The sequence below is a fragment of the Tenrec ecaudatus genome, chromosome X (genome assembly GCF_050624435.1).
Source record: "Tenrec ecaudatus isolate mTenEca1 chromosome X, mTenEca1.hap1, whole genome shotgun sequence".
Lineage (NCBI taxonomy): Eukaryota > Metazoa > Chordata > Mammalia > Afrosoricida > Tenrecidae > Tenrec > Tenrec ecaudatus.
Genome location: NC_134548.1, coordinates 135,844,649 through 135,863,202, shown reverse-complemented (window position 1 = coordinate 135,863,202; position 18,554 = coordinate 135,844,649). Strand labels below are relative to the sequence as shown.

The 18,554-nt window shown below is 43.6% G+C and overlaps 1 protein-coding gene and 1 pseudogene across 1 annotated transcript in view; both read right to left on the bottom strand.

The window, feature by feature from the left end:
- GRIA3 (glutamate ionotropic receptor AMPA type subunit 3) overlaps positions 1-18,554 on the bottom strand; it is a 389,236-nt gene that overhangs the window by 46,036 nt on the left and 324,646 nt on the right. The gene's annotated exons all lie outside the window — the stretch shown is intronic.
- Positions 15,557-17,006, bottom strand: LOC142435016 (sperm acrosome-associated protein 9 pseudogene; annotated as a pseudogene).

The window sequence follows — 18,554 nt, the reverse complement described above, 5'->3', positions numbered from 1 at the left end:
TCAATTTCCTCATCTAAAAAATGCAAATGATAATAGAACCCATCTCATAGTCTTTGGGTGATGATGGAATGAGCTGTTGTTGCAATGGCCTTGGCACAGCTCTTCACACATTGTGTGGACTTACTTAGTGTCTTCTGCATTCACTAGTTGCATCAGATACTGTAATGAGCCATAGAATTTGGAGACATGGAAGCTTTCGGTTGTTAGGATCAGAACTAAATAAACGAACAATGGCAGTGCTAACTGAACTTTCTAAAACTTTTTATATTTATGTTGTCCAGCAGGGAAGGCTGTAGTCGCATCTCTCTCTTGAGCACTTTAAAGGAGAATTAACTTTTAATTAATTTGAAACTAAGTAACTACATGTAGCGAGTGGCTACCATATTGGACAGTGCAGGCTCACAGCTTAAGGAACAAAGACAGAGAGGCACTCATTATCCTGTTGCCGTTGGGATACATGGGAGGGGGAAAGAAAGAGGGAGAAAAAAGACATGGGTAGTTGGGGGAGCAGGACATTAACCCATCCAAGGGGAGGGTATTGTTTATATCTCCACAAGAGAGGGAGAGAGAGACCAGGCTTCAACCCGATGCGCCAAGACATGAATACAACATATCGGCATGTACAAGGGAACCAGTAGGGAGGTCTGCGGGACTGGCCCCAATCCCCATTATGTGGACACCCCCCGCTCAGAAGAATGCACTTCAGAGGACAGCACTGGGACTACAGCTTGGGGAGAGAGCACACAGGAGAAACAAAGAGGGATTGAGAGGGAGGGGAACACATCCTGGCCCACCAAGCCCCAAGGACAATATTCCTGCTCAGAGCAGACAATGCACAGAGAAGACCATAGGGCCGGTCACACCATGAGACACAATGTCCCTCACTGAATCATAGCGCTATGGAGGACAGCCCTGCAGACACAGTGCAGGAATTGTGCCTGGTCTGACCCCATCACACTGGGGTGAAATACTGAGGGCATGCAACAGAGCAGCAAGGGGAGCAAAGGGATGAAATCCCCAGGGAATACAAAAAATAGACTTTGGAGACAGTGTGGCACCCCATCAGACTCAACTGGAAAGCACTCGTAAAGACCTACAGGCAGACCTTGAACTAGTTATAGGCTTTTTCACTTTTGTCAGTGGCTTTCTTTTTGTTGTTATTTTGCTTTTGTTTGTTGTTGTTATTGTTTTGTTGGTTTTGAGTTCCTTTGTTGTTTTGTTTGGCTTTGCCTGGTTTTTACTTATTAATGTCTATGCATGTCTATCTAGATAAGATAGGTGGGATAAATGATTTGGAGTCTGAGTAGGAGGCACCCCTGGTGGCATGACAGCTTACAGTTTAGGCTGTGAACTACAATATCAGCCATTTAAGACCACTGACCGCTTTGTGAGAAAGATAAGGCTTTTTGTTTGTGGGAGGATTGACAGCCTGAGAAAGCCACAGGGCCGTTCTCTTCTGTCCTATGGGGTTGCCATAAGACCGACAGAGAGTTTGTGTTTGGTCTCTGGAGTCCAAAAAAAGGGGAGTAGCAATGGATGTATGTATGGATTGTGATAAGAGCTGCAAGAGCCCCAAATAAAATGATTTTTTAAAAGGGGGAATACACTAGTAACAATTAGGCCAAAAAAAAGTCCTTAATGTTTTCCCCCTTGTTGCTACTCTCCTGCTTGTCTTCCATTCCAACCCTGATTAGACAGTAGGAGACTTTTGTCAGCTTGGAATGCTCTCTGACCACTGCATTTTACCCTGCATCCTAACCAGTGCAACACTAACAGGGGCTGCCAATGGATAAAAGTCAAGAAAAGGCTTGAATATAAGTTCAGAAATTTGACATATGAAAAAAAATGTATATATTGGAAAGCCAATGATAAACTCAAACAGGAATTAAACCTATTAACTAAAACAAGCGAACCCAAACAAATCAAAAATGAAGACCAAAGAAAGAATGATTGTGGGACCCTGTGTGCCTTTCAGAGTCCACTATGATAACCTAGGGTCAAGCACGATCTGGTTTCTTTTCCAGAATTAAATGGTGAGTTTTCATTAAGCCAAGATGCTTAAAGTCACTTGCGAATTTCCATTATGATGTGGATGAATCTTCAGCCTCAAACCACCATATACAGAAAAACAACTCTCACCCCAAACCAACTCCAGCCGTCAAATCCATTCTGAGTCAAGTGGACCCTATAGGACAGGGTTGAACCGCCCCTGTGGGTTTTCAAGACTGTAACCCTTTCCAGGTGGAGAATTACCTAGCTTTCACTCTCAGAGTAGCTGGTAGTTTCAAACTGAGGACCTGGAGGGTCACAGCCCAATGCGTAATCACCGTGACACCAAAGCTCCCTTAAAGACAACAGAATGTTTAGTTAAGAGCATTCCTTGACAGTTATCCCCTTTCAGGGCATGCTTTCTCGCTTTTCTGCCTCAAAATTGCTTGCCAGTGTCCTGGAAAAAATGGGAACTTCCTCCAACCTTCACCTAATGACAATCTACATTTCTACTGCTTTCTATCCAGTTTATTCACTATCTACTCACTGAAAAGTTATGTTATTAATGAGCAGCTGGTAGGAGCCATGCTGTCCTCCCAAGGTTTAAATGAATCTTTAAGATTGTACAATCAAGCCAATATGCAAAATAGGCCATTAATGCATCATTAAAGTCACAAATTTACACACAAAATCAAGGAATGCAGAATTTTAAGTTTTTTATTTTTCCAGTCTTGGCAACACAGCACAGGCTAAATATACAATACAGTATTAAGAACACTTGGATCCAAAAGTATTGAGAAACTGAGTTGTGTAAAGGTGATTCTCACATTAGTTGCCAGCCATTTGGAATGACACAACCATACCAAAGTAGATTGGCTCAACCTCAGCAACTAAGTCTTCCAAACCCTGGGAACTGTCCCTTGTGTGGTTTGTACTGCCTGGAGAGAAACCCATCTTCCATTACATAAGCATAGAAGTTCCTAGGAATCGCTATGCTGTGCATGAAGATTGATTTTTGAAAATCATATATGGTTTTCTCTATTGATGCCTATGGTGCAGCGGATTGGTGCGGGGCGGCAAACTAAAGAGTTAGCAGTTTGAACCCACAGCAGCTCTGTTGGAGAAAGCGGTGGCAGTCTATTTCTGTAAAGATTTACAGCCTTGGGAATCTTACGTTTTTGTGTGTTTCAAAAAGAAAAGAAATACCTCCTACTCATGGTCTTTATTCAGGGCATACTGGTTTCAACCCCCTACTGATATCCAGTGCTTGGATCTGGCCACCTGTGGCCCCTCTAGGATCAGAAGTTTGAGTAAGGGGACTCCTGCTTGCTGTGGTTGTGAATTGACTTGATGACAGTGGGGGGATGTTGGTATTGTTCTTTTGGGTTTCAGTGACTTTTATGGCTCATTGTTTCCAGCCAGACATCATTGCAGGAGATGCCCTGTGGTGCTACACATGGAGCTTCTTGAAGCCTCTGTAAAGTCCAGTCAGAGCTAAAGCCGATTAGTCAAGAGCAAAGGCCATGGCAAGAATTTTCCAAGATGTTCAAGGCATCGACTTGTTGACTTTCTCAAGAGCTAAAAGAATGACAATATCTGCTGATTATGAGAGTGTTTTGAAGAAGTCAGCCAAGGCTTTAGCAGACAAATGCCAGGGAATGCTCCCACAGAGCCTTCTCCACCACAGCAATGCCCTTCTCGTTCCTCTCAGCAATCAAAGGCAATTTTTCAAGAGTTTCTAAGGGAATTCAGTAAGCTAGGCATCCACCTCATAGTCCTGATTTGGCTCCTCATGACTTCCTTTTATTTCCTAATCTTTAAAAAATCTTTAAAAAGGCATCCATTCTTCTCTAACTAATGATGTAAAAAAAAAAAAGGTTGCTTTGATGTGGTAAAATTCCCAGGATGTACAGTTCTTTAGGGATGAACTAAACATCTGGTGACATAGCTTACCAAAGTCACTTGATCTTGATGAGCTTATGTTGAAAAATAAGTTTCTATTACCACAGTGATAGCTGGCCCCTGTTGGTCAGAGGACAGTCTGCCCTTTCTTTCTCTTCCTGACAGGAACCCTCAGAGGAGGAAACTACAATCCTGCCACTTTCATGACACCTCCTCCTGCCAGAAAGGTCTCAGCTGCTCCTACTCCAGCTTCTCTCCGCCCTGCAGGCCCAATCTCCTTCCAGCATCGCATACGTAGCAGGAACAGTGCAAACGACGAACATCGAAATCCCCTGCTATGCCACGTAATGTGTTTGTTGAGTTGCTGTGAGTCCAACAGAGATTGGCATCACTCGGGGCTTAAAAATACAGATGATTGGGATCGATGGAAGCAGCCTCTTAGAGGCCATGAGACATAATAATCTGTTTTAAAAGAGCTCCTCGAGTGACTTTAAATGTAGTCAGCTTCGGCAAACACTGAGTCCTCTATTCACCATCTTTGACAAACGGCCATTGGCCTATGAGGGGGTAGCCCCCCTGAAAAAACCCTGCATGTTTTCAAAGCTCTGTATTTACTTTTCTTTCTCTCTCTTTTTTTTTTTTTAACAAAACAACCCTATCACCTTCAAAGTACTCTCCATTACACTTAATACATTTCTCAAATCTGCAATTCCATTGGAAACATAAATTGGCCATCACAGAAAGCGAGGTTTAAGTGAAATGGCTTTTACGAAAATAAATTTTACTGTGACCTGAGAAAATCTTCCCAAGTGAAGCCAATGGGTGCACCAATTCAGAGCGCGTTGCTCAATGCACAGAGGGAAAAAAAAATCCATACTACAAAATCTCAGTGGAGCTTTTTTGTTTTTTTTAGGGGGGTACCCCCTTGTGTTCTTGCATCCTCTCACTACCTATGAAGACAGCCCATTCTATACTTCAATTGCTCTGTTAGAATGCTTTTAAAACATTGAGCTAAAATCTTTTCCTCTGTATTGAACAAGTCCAATCCACTTTGTAAATGTCTACCCTTTACATACTTGAATGCAGTTCTACCATAGTGTGCTGCTGCATATTTTCTTCAGGCTAATTAGTCCCAATTCATGTCATGTAGGAAACAATTTCATAGTAATTATATACCAAAGCCTGTAGGTCAGTTCGTTGGGAAATTCCAGATAAGACTGTTTTAAGACAAGGGCAACAATAAACTATGAGAAGCTATAGTATTAGCTTTCAAGAGGAAGTATCTTTCAAGCCCCTTCCTTTTACCTATAACAATTATAACATTTATTGTGAATATGGTGAAAGTTTACTGAGCAAATCAGTTTTCCATTTAATACTTAATACATTTTTTCTCATGCTATTAATTGAAATCCCCACAATGTAACATCCCACTCCCATTTCCATTCCTCCTCTTTCCTAACCCTTCCAACATTGTCTTTGGGTAAATACTGCCCTTCTGACTCAAATGGTTGATTATTCTTACTAAGAAGCGTGTCCCTCTTTAGTACTCTTGTTCCCCTTATTGACCTGTGTACTGTTTGGCTGAACATTAAGCCATGGGGGTGAGTTCAGTTTTAGACCTAAGGGCCATAGTCTCAAGGGTCCACTCGTCTCTATCTACCCAGTCAGCCTGCTCATATCCCTTTCAGAGCTGCTGATAATGGTTGTCAGACACCATCTGGTCTCAGGATTACCATTATAAGAAAATTGTTTTTATAATTGAGAGCAACATTATATTTAATCACTCAAGATAATAAAAGATTCAGTAGTAGCATGACATGTATATATCAAAGATATAAAGAGATTTTGTTAAAAAATTTCTAAATATAAGACAAATTCTTTGTACTCTCACTCCTTTCTCAGGAATTTCTACACTTTGTTCCCCTCTTCATGCTACATGCGTTATTTGTCCTTTGATCAGTATCCATAGACCTGTGTTGGTTTTGTAAATTTGCTGATAGCAACTAGAAGAGTTTTTCTTTCTTCTTTTCCTGATTTGTATAGGAAATGCAATGTTTTTCTCTTGTGCGAAACTTTTGAGGATTGAGAAAAGGGAAGAATAAATACTTTATACAACCTTTTCCACAATCAAAGGTATTGCAGCTGGGAGACTTCAAAATCAGAGTTTTGATTTTGTTTTACAAAATAAGAGTCTACAGCCAGTCTGCTTTTGATTTAACACATTTTCTCAATGTCTTGGGATAGCAAGGTGCTATTTGGTTTTCTTTTAAGCATTTTTCTGGGGTTGAGAATATACATAGCAACATATGCACCAATGCAACAATTTCTTTATGTTGAGCAACCGTGTTCTCCCTCCGTTATGAGTTGTTCTTTCTTCCTTCATACAAAGTCATTGAGCACTAAAGTTCCTAGCCGATCTTTTGAGATGCTGTCCGCAATTTGATCCCAGAAAGATAGTTCTTAAGACAGCACAATTGTCACGGCAGACATTCTTGACTAGTCTAGTTGAATTACCGTTTGGTTTTAAGAAGTCTTCAGCCATTGAACTGCTTTTGATGGATCTAGATTGTGTAAATTTATCCAAGCCTCTTTGAATTTATATTTGGCCTTAACCATGCTATTCCCAACATTTTTTTTAAAGTACAATTAACCAAAACCAAGAAAATAAAGCCAAAGGATCTAGCTGGTGGGGCAGCTTACTCCTGGCTACTTTCATGTATGATAAACTTCAATAATATACAAATCATAATTTACCCATATTGTGTGTGCATGTTTGTGCATATCAGCTTATAAATTTGGAGGAAAGGGACACGATACAAATATTTGTAAATTACACTTCATATTTCTGTGCTATGGGGCTTAGATGTGATTCTCATTTATACTGTTGTGTCCGAGAAAGAGACCTTATCTTGTCTGAATGAATGTAGAATATAGTAGGAATTTTTTAAATATGAAGGACTGGCTATTAGTCCTCCTTAATTTGGTATTATTGGTCAAAGCATATAGACAGATTTGGATTTTCAACATTGGTATACCCAACTGTAATTTTGAAAATAATGATAAAACAGTACTCAGAGCACTTTGATCTTAAACAATGATTTCCAATTGGCCCTTTGATCTTTGCCAAAAGGCTGAGAATCAATACCCTTGGCACTCTATGTAATGATTTCATTTTGATATTTTTGCTCCCAAGTAATAATTTTGCTCTTAGAAATGAATTGTTTTAATCTCACCTAAAGCCTCTCCAAAAGAGCCCCAGTAGATCTGTTGGTTAAGAGTCAGGCTATGAATCACAGGACCTGCAGTTAAAATCCACCAGCTGCTCCATAGGGGAAAGATGAGGCGTCTGTGGTCATAGCCTAACACTATGAAATCACCGAGTCTCATTACTATGGTTGTTGCCGTTTTGGTGGATGTTGGAAATATATTTTCCACATATCTTTTGGACTATTGCTGAATTCGTCTTTCCCTCCAAATGCTTTCCAACTGTCCCTTTCTCTCAGAAAACTGCCTTATTAACTAATCTGATTTCTTTATTATCTGCATCCTGGACTCAAGGTTAAGAATTGTATCTTCTATTTCTCCATAAGCATGCGCCAAGCAGTAACGCATGCTTATGGAGAAATAGAAGATACAACTCTTGCTTGACATAAGAAACAGTCAAAGACTCAAAGGAAAAACAGGCTTTAAGCACGTAAGGTTTTTGATCAAGCTAGGACATATGACTCTGTTCTGAGACTCAGATTCCTCCAGCTACAGGAGCTCATCAGGGCATCGGGGGTGGTGCAAATAGGTCATCAAAATTCCAGGGATAATATAAACAAACAAAAGCATCTCCATTGCCATTAAGTTGAATCCAATTGATGGTATCCCATAGGGTTCGCAAACTTTTTTTGAGAATGGACTTCTACATCTCTCTTCTGCGGAGCAGGTAGTGGGTTCACACTACTGTACCGCCAAGGCGCCTCATGTTGGAGAGAGCTTACAGGTAGACACACCTAGAGTCAGAACTGGGAAGAGCAGTGACAAACCATTTGTTCAGCACCTCCTTTCAGACAGGTACCATTCGACGTTATGCAGAATAGGATGAGACCGATGGGTTCTAGTCTACTGCCACCTGTATCTAGTGTCACCTGTATCTGCTGGAGGCACCAGAGTTGACCTCAGAACATAGAAAGTGGAAGCATGATTTCCTAAGTTACTGCTACAGGCTGGGACCACTAGCTAAAAGATCCAGTCCCCTTTGTACAAAATGTAGTGTAGGCAAGACTTTAGGTCTTTTCCAGCACATCCATACATACACATACCCCCCTGCTCAACTACAATAATTTATTGGGGCAAAATTTCAGATATTATCTAAAGTCCTGCCCTCTATAACATCTATCCAGCTATCCAGAGGCACATATAAGGAGGCTTCCAAAAGTTAGTGGGAAAATGTCATTATCTTCTAATCCCACTTGTCCACAAAATTCTTGAAGCCCACTTGCATTAGGTTGGTAGTTCAATCCCCCCAGCTGCAACTTGGGGGAAATATGTGGTTATCTGTGCCCATCAAGATCCACATCCCCAGAAATCCTATATGGAGTTGAGGAATCAGAATAGGCTTGATGGCAGTGGGCAAGCTTTTTTTTTTTCTTCCTGTTCCATATTGCTTCAGAGAAGATTAATACATTATATCTCAGGATGGGTTATAGGCAATGGATAGTTAGAAGCAATGACAGTTTTGATAAATAACTTAAAGTACTGAATATGAATTGATGATTTCAGGGATAAATCCCCACCTAATTCACAATAAAGAATTATTTCACAACAGAAAAAAAAGGAACAGAAGATGCTCTCATCTTTTTAAAAATAGACTTTTAAAAATTATAGCCAAGACAACATGGTTTTGAGAGCCAGCTGTAAATGAGGAAGAGCCATCTTTTTGAGAAAAAGAAAAACAATAACAACAATAGTTTTTTGAGCTTGAAGATTCTAAGAAGATAAGAAAGGGAAATATGAAGCTTATGTCATTATTCATAGTTTAGAAAGCAGATAGATGAAAAGCCAGATGAAGCACCACCCCTGGAAATGAGAGCAGAGCTGAGTGCAGGAAAGATCAGATATGGATATGGTCTCTGAGGACTTCAAGATCCCAGAGTAGAAGAAATGAAGCCACACTTCCTAGGGTATGGCACGAGGATGAGAAATGTCAGACTACCCATGTCTACCTTGGTGCTCATGGCAACTGCCATGGATTGAATTGTCTCCCCCTTAAATAGGTGTCAATTTGGCTGGATCAGGATTTTCAGTGCGTTGGCAGTTCTGTAATGATGCAATGTAGCAGTTATATAATGATGTCATTATCACCCGTTGATGTGATCTACTGTGACCAGCCAATCAATTGTAAGGGACCTACACAGTACGATGCAATGCCCTTACTCAGGTCACAGTCCTGATCAATGTTGGGGGAGTTTCCCTGCGATGCGGCCTGCGCCACCTTTTACTTTACAAGAGCTGCAAGGAGAGAGAAGCAAGCCGAGAGGGCGGGGCCTCAGTACTACTGAGAAAGAAGAGCTGTAGGAAGAGTGCGTCCCTCTGTTGAGAATTCCCAGCACCCAGGGAAATGCTGATGCCAGGACGCAAACAAATCTCCAAGGGATTTGGGGCCCCTAGATGTTGAAGGGAGATAGCTACCTTTCCCCAAGGCCAACATAGGGGCAAAGCCTTCCCCTAAAGCTGGTGTCTTGAATTTTGACTTCTCACACCCGATACTGAAGTAACAAATTTCTTTTGGCTAGAGCCATTCACCTGTAGTATTTCCGGTACAGGAACACTAGATAACTTAGACAGGGACCCCATCTATGGGGAGCACAACTGCTCCATAGGCTTTTCACGGCTGTGATGGTTCAAAATCCTATTGCCAGGCCATTCTTTTGAGGTGCCCTGGGTCGGCTTGAATTGTCAACGTTGTGGTCAGGAGTGTGAGTCCTTAACCATTCCCATCAACCCAGAGTGGACTCAGTGGCAATTGGTTTGTTTTGCTTTGTGGTGGAGTGAAAATTTTTTTAATAAATCAATATTATTTATTTAGGCATTTTATTGAGGGCTCTTACAGTTCTTATCACAATCCATGTATCCATTGTGTCAAGCACATTTGTACATACGTTGCCCTCATCCTTTTCAAAACATTTCCTTTCTGCTTGAGCCCTTGCTATCAGTCCCTTACTTTTTTCCTCTCTCCCCCATGCTCCCACCCTCATGAATTCTAGATAAATTATAAATTGTTATGATTTTCATATCTTACACTGTCTGCTGTCTCTCTTCACCCATGTTTCTGTTGGTCATCACTCTGGGTGGGGGAGGGGGGTTATATGTCAATCATTGCACGGGTTCCCCCTTTTTCCTCCCACCTTTACCCTACCCTCCTGTTATCACTTCTCCCATTGTTGTTCCTGAGGGGTTTATCTGTCCTGGATTCCCTGTGTTGTCAGCTCTTATCTGTACCAGTGTACATGCTCTGGTCTAGCCGTATTTGTAAGGTAGAATTGGGGTTATGATAGTGGGTGGGAGGAAGCATTAAAGAACTAGAGGAAAGTTGTATGTTCCATCGGTGCTACATTACACCCTGACTGGCTCGTTCATTCCTTGTGATCCTTCTCTGAAGGAATGCCCAATTGTCTACAGATATGCCTTGGGTCTCCACTCTGCCCCCCGCCTCATTCACATTGATATGATTATTTATTGTGGGTCTTCTGATGCCTGAGACGTGATCCTATTGACACCTCACTATCACACAGGCTGGTGTGCTTCTTCCACGTGGGCTTAGTTGCTTCCCAGCTAGATGACCGCTTGTTTATTTTCAAGCCTTTAAGACCCCAGATGCTATACATTTTGATAACCAGGCACCATCAGCTCTCTTCACCATAGTTGCTTATGCACACATTTTGTCTTCAGTGATTGCATCAGGACGGTGAGCATCACAGAATGCCAAGTTATTTGAACAAAGTATTCTTGCATTGAGGGAGTACTTGAGTAGAGGTCCAAAGTCCGTCTGCTACTTTAATACTTAACATATAAACATATGTACATAGTTGGTCCCTATTGTTACATATAAATATATTTACATATGTAATTACCTATATTTATACCTCTATAAATATCCTTTGCTACCTAGCTCTTTCTTCTATTTCCTTTTACTTCCCTCGTCCCACTATCACATTCCACTTTCATTCAGCTTAAAGTAATACCTCTCAGGTACATTGCACTTGATCAAACCCCACCAGCCATCTCACCATCAATTTTAGATCACTTTTTCTTTGAAATTTCTTAATATGTCTCTTCTATCCATGTCTCTGAACTCCCACCAAAGGATTGCGTGGGGTGTGCAAATTGGCTGAATGTAACACTAATAGAGGGGATTGGTCAGTTTTACTTTCACTCACCAGGTAGGAGGAGAGAGAAATGTCAGGATCATTGGAAGAAGAGCACGTTTGAGATCTGTGCCTGACATGCCAGAGGCCAGGACCAGAGGCGTCACAGGCTTGGCAAGGAGGCCAGGGGACAGATGAGATGAGCAACACCAAGATTATGAGACTATGAGGCAGAGCCTGGGCTGGCTTCCTGGCAAATGGAGGCAGAGTTCAAGGGACCACATGACAGAAAGCCTGAGGATTAGAGAGAGATTAATAAAGCCACCTTAATTGGGAGTATGGTCTGTGAATTCTATGTGGCCATTGCAACCGATTGTTGAACCCAGCCAAAATGTAAGAGTGTTGTGGGAGGAACAGTTGGTGGCAGAATAGGTAAAGAATGATGGAAGGCAGAGGCACATTCAACTCCTGCCCCAAGGCCATAGGGAAGCCAGTGGAGACCAGATCTGACTACCTCTATTCCATTTATTGCAGGTTGATCTTTGTGCTGGAGTGATTGGTCATGGTTACTTGAAATCTCTGGGAAGAAAAAGCTGAAAGAAATCTCAGAGTGTCCTGTTTACCCTGACCTGGTGGAAGAAGGGAAACAGACTTTTCCAGTGGTTGTAGAGTGGTAGGGAGAGCAAATTTTAAAGGACAGGACTATCAGTTATCAGGCATCAAAGGACAAAAAATCATATCATTGTGTGCTCACCTCCCTGATATGATCGCTGAAGACAAATGGTGCATAAGCAAATGTGGCGAAGAAAGCTGATGGTGCCCAGCTATCAAAAGATATAGTGTCTAGAGTCTTAAAGGCTTGAGGCTAAACAAGCGACCATCTAGCTCAGAAGCAACAAAGCCTACATGGAAGAAGCACACCTGCCTGTGCGATCGCGAGGTGTCCACGGGATCAGGTATCAGGCATCATCAGAACAAAAAATTATATCCTTGTGAATGATTAGGGGAGGGGAGTGCGGAGTGGAGACCCAAAGCCCATTTGTAGGCCACTGGACATTCCGCTACACAAGGGTCTCAGGAGGAGACGAGCCAGTCAGGGTACGATGTAGCAATGATGAAACATAAAACTTTCTTCTAGTTCCTAAATGCTCCCCCCCGCCCCACTATCATGATACCAATTCTACCTTACAAATCTGGCCAGACCAGAGGATGTACACTGGTACAGATAGGAACTGGAAACACAGGAAATTCAGGACGGATGAGCCCTTCAGGACTAGTAGTGTGAGTGGCGATACTGGGAGGGTGGGTTGGAAAGGGGGAACTGATTACACAAATCTATATATAACCTCCTCCCTGGGGGATGGACAACAGAAAAGTGGGTGAAGGGAGATGGCAGACAGTGCAAGATATGACAAAACAATAATTTATAAATTATCAAGGGTTCATGAGGGAGCAGGGAGCAGGGAGGGAAGGGAAAAATGTGGAGCTGATGCCAGCGACATAGGTGGAAGGCAAATGTTTTGAGAATGATGAGGGCAATAAATGTACGAATGTGTTTTGCACAATTGATGTATGTATGGATTGTGATAGTTGTATGAGCCCCTAATAAAATTGTTTTTAAAAAAGGGAAGGACTGTAGGGGGTCTCATAAGCTGGATTTTCATAGTTACATCCCAGATGATATTAGTATGGAGGGGAAAGACTGCTTGAGAGCCACATTGGAAGGCATAGCTCAGTGGATGCCAGGAGGTGATCACGCTGATCTGGGGTTAGACAGCTATCCCAAATGCCTCTGGCTCTTGGATATCATCTGTGGTAGTTGCAAAAATTTATATAAAAGTTTAGGGGTGGTATCCAACCTGTCTATCAGGACACAGCCTGATGGTGCCTCCTTGTGGGTGTGGCCCTCTCATAAAGAGGGACCTGCGAACTTACTCCCCTCTCTCTGCCTTCACCTTTCTACTTGCTGCGCCCTGCCATGAGCTCTGCCATGTTTTCACCCACCTTGGATCTACACCAGCCTGTGATCTTCTTGCATTCTGCATCACTCCGTGTGGCTGCGTGAGGATGAAGAGGGATTTATGGACTAGTATTGGACTGTTGGACTTGAGTTGGACTGGGCTGGGATGCTTCCTTGATATAAAATTGCTTCTTGATATAAAACTCTTTCTTATGAGTGTCACTGGATTTATTTCTCTAGTCAACCCAGCCTAATACATCATCCCAATGAGAAAGAGGGAAAAAATAATCTGAGAAATCCCTAAATTTTGTCTACATTTACCTCGATGTGTTTTTTCTAACATATGGCAAAAATGTGGTGCCATTTACAGCAACATGAAGAAAATTATGTGTTAGAAAATAGAGTTAGATCCCCTTGAATATATATATTTTTTACTATAAAACCAATCTCTAAGAGGACAGTGGTACGACATATTGGAGGCCTGAATCATTAGAGACTTCTGGATTTAAACAAATGTTTTTTTTTAGATTAGCCTATTTTTTGATTTGTTAGGGGGGAAAAGGTTCCTAATCAGTCCTAGTGCCGAGTTTCAGCTTTAGTTACTATGATTTAATGAGTATTTGCGGATCCTTTAAAGCAGTGGTTCTCAACCTGTGGGTTGCAACCCCTTTGGGGGTCGAACGACCCTTTCATAGGGTTCACCCAATTCCTAACAGTATCAAAATTACAGTGATTATGGAGCAACTAAAATAACTTTATGATTTGGGGGTCCTGACAACATGAGAAACAGTATTAAAGCGTCACGGCATTAGGAAGCTTGAGAATCACGGCTTGAAGAATGGAGGGCACCCAGGCTTCATTCATGAACACTGCAGAAAGACGTAGGCTGTGACATCTGATAGGCAAGCCTGGATCTTCCCTTTTGCTCACGTGTGTGATTCAATCCATCAGCAAATCCTGTGACTTCCTAGAGGACTTTTTAAGGTGTGATATGTACCCTTGGCACCACTGAACATTTTCTACTAAACCTATATAGCCCAACACCCTTCCTTATATGTGGTAGACACAGAGGTGTAGGGAGGGTGGCGGGCAGAGGAGGGCACCTATCCCTAGGCACAAGTCCAAGGGAGTACCAGACTAGATATGGAATAACCTTCTAAGATGCTGCAAATGTGAAAGACGCCTGATTGAGAAAGCCAGACAAATGGGAGAAAACCATTTCTGCCACATTGCTAGCGAAGCGTATCTTGAAATTGGGGTGGTGGTGGTGGTGGTGGGGGCTTTAGAGCATGTCCCTGGATGCTCCATGGGAAAGGGGTCACACAATATAGAGATTGCCCTGGGCACTCTTAAACCTGATCACATCCTTGATTCTGGCTTCAAAATAGAGAATAGGAGGCTTCAAGGAGTTCCTGGAAAGATTCCATTTTTTCCCACGAACTGTTTGAAGCCCTTTTAATTTTATTTTTAAAGCATTTTATTGGGGGCTCGTAAAAATTCTTATCACCATCCATCCATCCATCCATCCATCCATCCATCCATCCATCCATCCATCCATCCATCCATCCATTGTGTCAAGCACATTTGTACATTTGTTGCCATCATCATTCTAAAAACATTTGCTTTCTACTTGAGCCCTTAATATCAGCTCCTCTTTTTCCCTCTCCCTCCCCATCCCCCTCCCACATGAACCCCTGATAACTTATAAATTGTTATTATTTTGTCCTATCTTACACTGTCTGACTTCTCCCTTTACCCATATTTCTGCTATCCACCCCCCAGGGAGGAGGTTATATGTAGATCCTTGTAATCATTGGTTCCCCCTTTCTATCCTACCTTCCCTCCACCCTCCAGGTATGGCCACTCTCACCCCTGGGCCTGTAGGGGACATCTGTCCTGGATTCCCTGTGTTTCCAGTTCCTGTCTGTACCAATGTACATCCTCTGGTCTAGCCAGATTTGTAAGGTAGAAAGGTTGAATTGGGATCATGATAGTGGGGGGTGGGGGGGGAGGAAGCATTTAGGGACTAGAGGAAAGCTGTATGCTTCATCGATGCTTGACTGCACCCTGACTAGCCTGTCTTTTCCCCACGACCCTTCTGTAAGGGGATGTCCAGTTGCCTACAGATGGGCTTTGGGTCTCCACTCTGTACTCACCCTCATTTACAATGATATGATTTTTTGTTCTGATGATGCCCAATACCTGATCCCTTCGACATCTCATGATTGCACAGGCTGGTGTGCTTCTTCCATGTGAGCTTTGTTGCTTCTGAGCTAGATGGCCGCTTGTTTACCTTCAAGCCTTTAAGACCCCAGACGCTATATCTTTTTTTGCTACAACACTTTTATTCTTGACTGCTTCCCCCCGAGGAAGCAAGAATACAGAAGCTAAGTTGTCTCCTGTAAAGGGAAAAACCAACAGTCAGATAGAACTTCTAGCAAGCTGTGCAGCTAGAGAAATTTTACAGTGTTTGGGCCTTGACTGTGTTGTGATAACCAGGTAATCCTGCTTGTCCAAGGGCCACAAACTCAGAATCTGTCTGACTTCCCCAAGGAAAGGAAAAGGTGGGTCTACTGTCTTTGTGGCTTTGAGCCAAAAAACCAAACATACTTAGGCTGTTTCAACATGACAGACTTTAAAACAGCTCCCACTTATGAGGTGGGAGCATCCACCTTGCCAGGAGAAGCCGAGTATCTTCTCCAACTTGGTTATTCAGCTGGAACCCATAGCCAGGGCAGGCCTGGCACAGGCCTGACACCTGCTCAGGGAGGACCTAGTGAGGACCTGTCCTTCCTCTCTGTTTGTTAGCCTTCCCGAGACCCACTATCAACAACACACTGTCCTGGCAACCTGTGAGTGGGACTCTACCATACGCCCAGAGCCTGACCTCTAGAGTCAAGGGCAAGTTAGAAGCCAGTGAAGACAGGAGAGGGAGATTCTCAGTGGTGTAATGTTACCAGTCGCTGGGAGTGGGGGGTACGGAGGGGGGTTACTATGTGGCAGGGACTAGTACCAATGAAAAGGGACAGCCCCTGGAAACCCAGTGAAAGAATAGAACCCCCAACCTTACTCAGCAGGCAACTTGCTTTGGTTCACAGTTTCCCACCAGGTGGTCTCCAGGGAGGTTTTAGGCATCCTTTGTTTTTCAGAGTAGGTTTGACGCTGCGCTTCAGAAGGACCCGAGGTCGCTGTGTTTGTAACTGAGACTGGGTGTCCGTAGTATGGTGAGGACCCGTGGCCTCCTTGGTGGCGGTGGTGGTGGTGGAGGAGGAGGAGGAGGAGTCGTCCTTTGCCTGGGTGCCACTCAGTTGCAGCAGCACTTTGAGGGGCAGCTTCTCTGAGTGGGCGATCCATTCTTCCATTACGTCTAAGACTAAGGGGATGAGACTGACCACGCCGCCATAGTGGTTCCTGGCCTCGTCGCAGCTGAGGCGGTTCACCACGTTGTGAGGGTACTTGGCTCTGAGGCTGCTTAGGTCGTTGCTAGGGCTAAGGAGGGTCTTGCATTTCTTTAGGAGGCTATTGGTGACTGGGGTGCCAGGGCGCTCTGTCTCAAAGTGCTGGCAGAGCTTGCTCAGCTCAGTACAGATGTCCAGGAACATGAGCAGAACCCGCCGGTGCGTGGCGTTGTTGCAGTAGTGCTCCACGTAGCTCTGCACCTGCCCGATGGTGCTGACCCGCCGCATCCTCAAGTGGGCGTTCTCCCAGCAGTGTTCCAGCGCGGCGATGAAGGTGAACTGCTGCTGCTGGAAGAGCTTGTACATCTGCCCGATGTTGCGGAGGGATTCCTTCTCCTCATTCATTGTCTTCCTCGGGTGGGCGGGGGGTCACTGATGAAAGGGCAGCAACCTCTATGTCCCCTAACTCCCAGTTCTGAATTCTAGGGTGCTCCTTGGGGCCCCCCGGCACGTTTGAATCTTGCTTGCCCTACTGAAGCCTTCACCTCCCGTTCTGTCCTGAAGTTTCCGTGACTCCTCCGGTGTTTGCGGGCCCCAGACAGGCGGAAAAGTCCGTCCCAGCAGGTGGGAAGTGGGCACTGGGTGGAGTAGGCTGGAACTCTGGGAAGAGAGGGTGGGGCCGCAACCTCCATTGTTACTGCGGTTGCCATGGCAATCAGATCACGTGGTGCCCCTGCCCCACCCTTGGGAGCCCATGGTGAGGTCAGCTGGGGCTGGGCTGCTGAAGGATCTAGCTTGGAGCCCTGGCCCTCCGCCTGCCCCAGGAATACACCTCCCTTTCCCAATACCTTTCCCCACCTCTAATCAAGCGTCTTCAGGTTACAGATAGGCAAACAGCGCTAAGGCTCCCGCCAGGGCATGTGGCGAAATCAGAAGCAGGATCCGCCTCCCACCCTGTTGGTGGGGCCCAGAGGTACTGACTCACTGGATCTCCAATGCTTTATATTTTGATAGCCGAGCACCATTAGCTTTCTTCACTACATTTGCTTTTGCACACATTTGTCTTCAGTGATCATATTGGGAAAGTGGGCACCCACTGGTCATATTTTTATGTTCCTTGATGTCTGATACTTGGTACCTTCTACACGTTGTGGTCACAAAGGCTGGTGCGCTTCTTCCATGTGGGCTTTGATGCTTCTGAGCTAGAGGGCTGCCTGTTTACCTGCAAGCCTTTAAGACCCCAGACGCTATATATTTTGGTAGCTGGGCACCATCAGCTTTCTTCACATTTACTTATGCACACATTTGTCTTCAGCAATCTTGTCATGAAGGTGTGCATCATCGAATGTCAATTCAATAGAATAAAGTGCTCTTGCATTGAGTAAGTACTTGAGTGGAGGTCCAATGTCCATCTTCTGCCTTAATACTAAACATACACATATATGCACGTAGATCTATTTCCCCAACATCCTATAGAAATATATTTATATATGTACATTCCTGTATTTAGACCTCTATAAATACCCTTTGTCTCCTAGTTCTTTCCTTGATTTCCTTTTACTTTCCTCTTGTCCCACTATCATGCTCAGCCTTCATTTGGGTTTCAGTAATTTCTCTCCATTACAATGCCCTTAGCAGGCCTCTCACACCCTCCTTACCACTAATTTTGGATCACTTGTTGCTTCCTTGCCCCTGGGTTGGTCAACACCACCTCTTTACTCCCCCCCCATGTCCCCCCGGAACCATCGGTCCCATTGTTTTCTCCTCCAGACTGCTCATCCAGCCCATTTTATCTAGATAGTTCTGCAGAAATAATAATATATACCCCAAAAGGAAGATGAAGCGACAAAAGAGAACACAACAATGATGACAAAAAGAAAACCAATGACTCATAAAATAATAAATTAATTAACATTGTAATCTGACCGCCCCACTTCCCTTTTCTTCCATTCA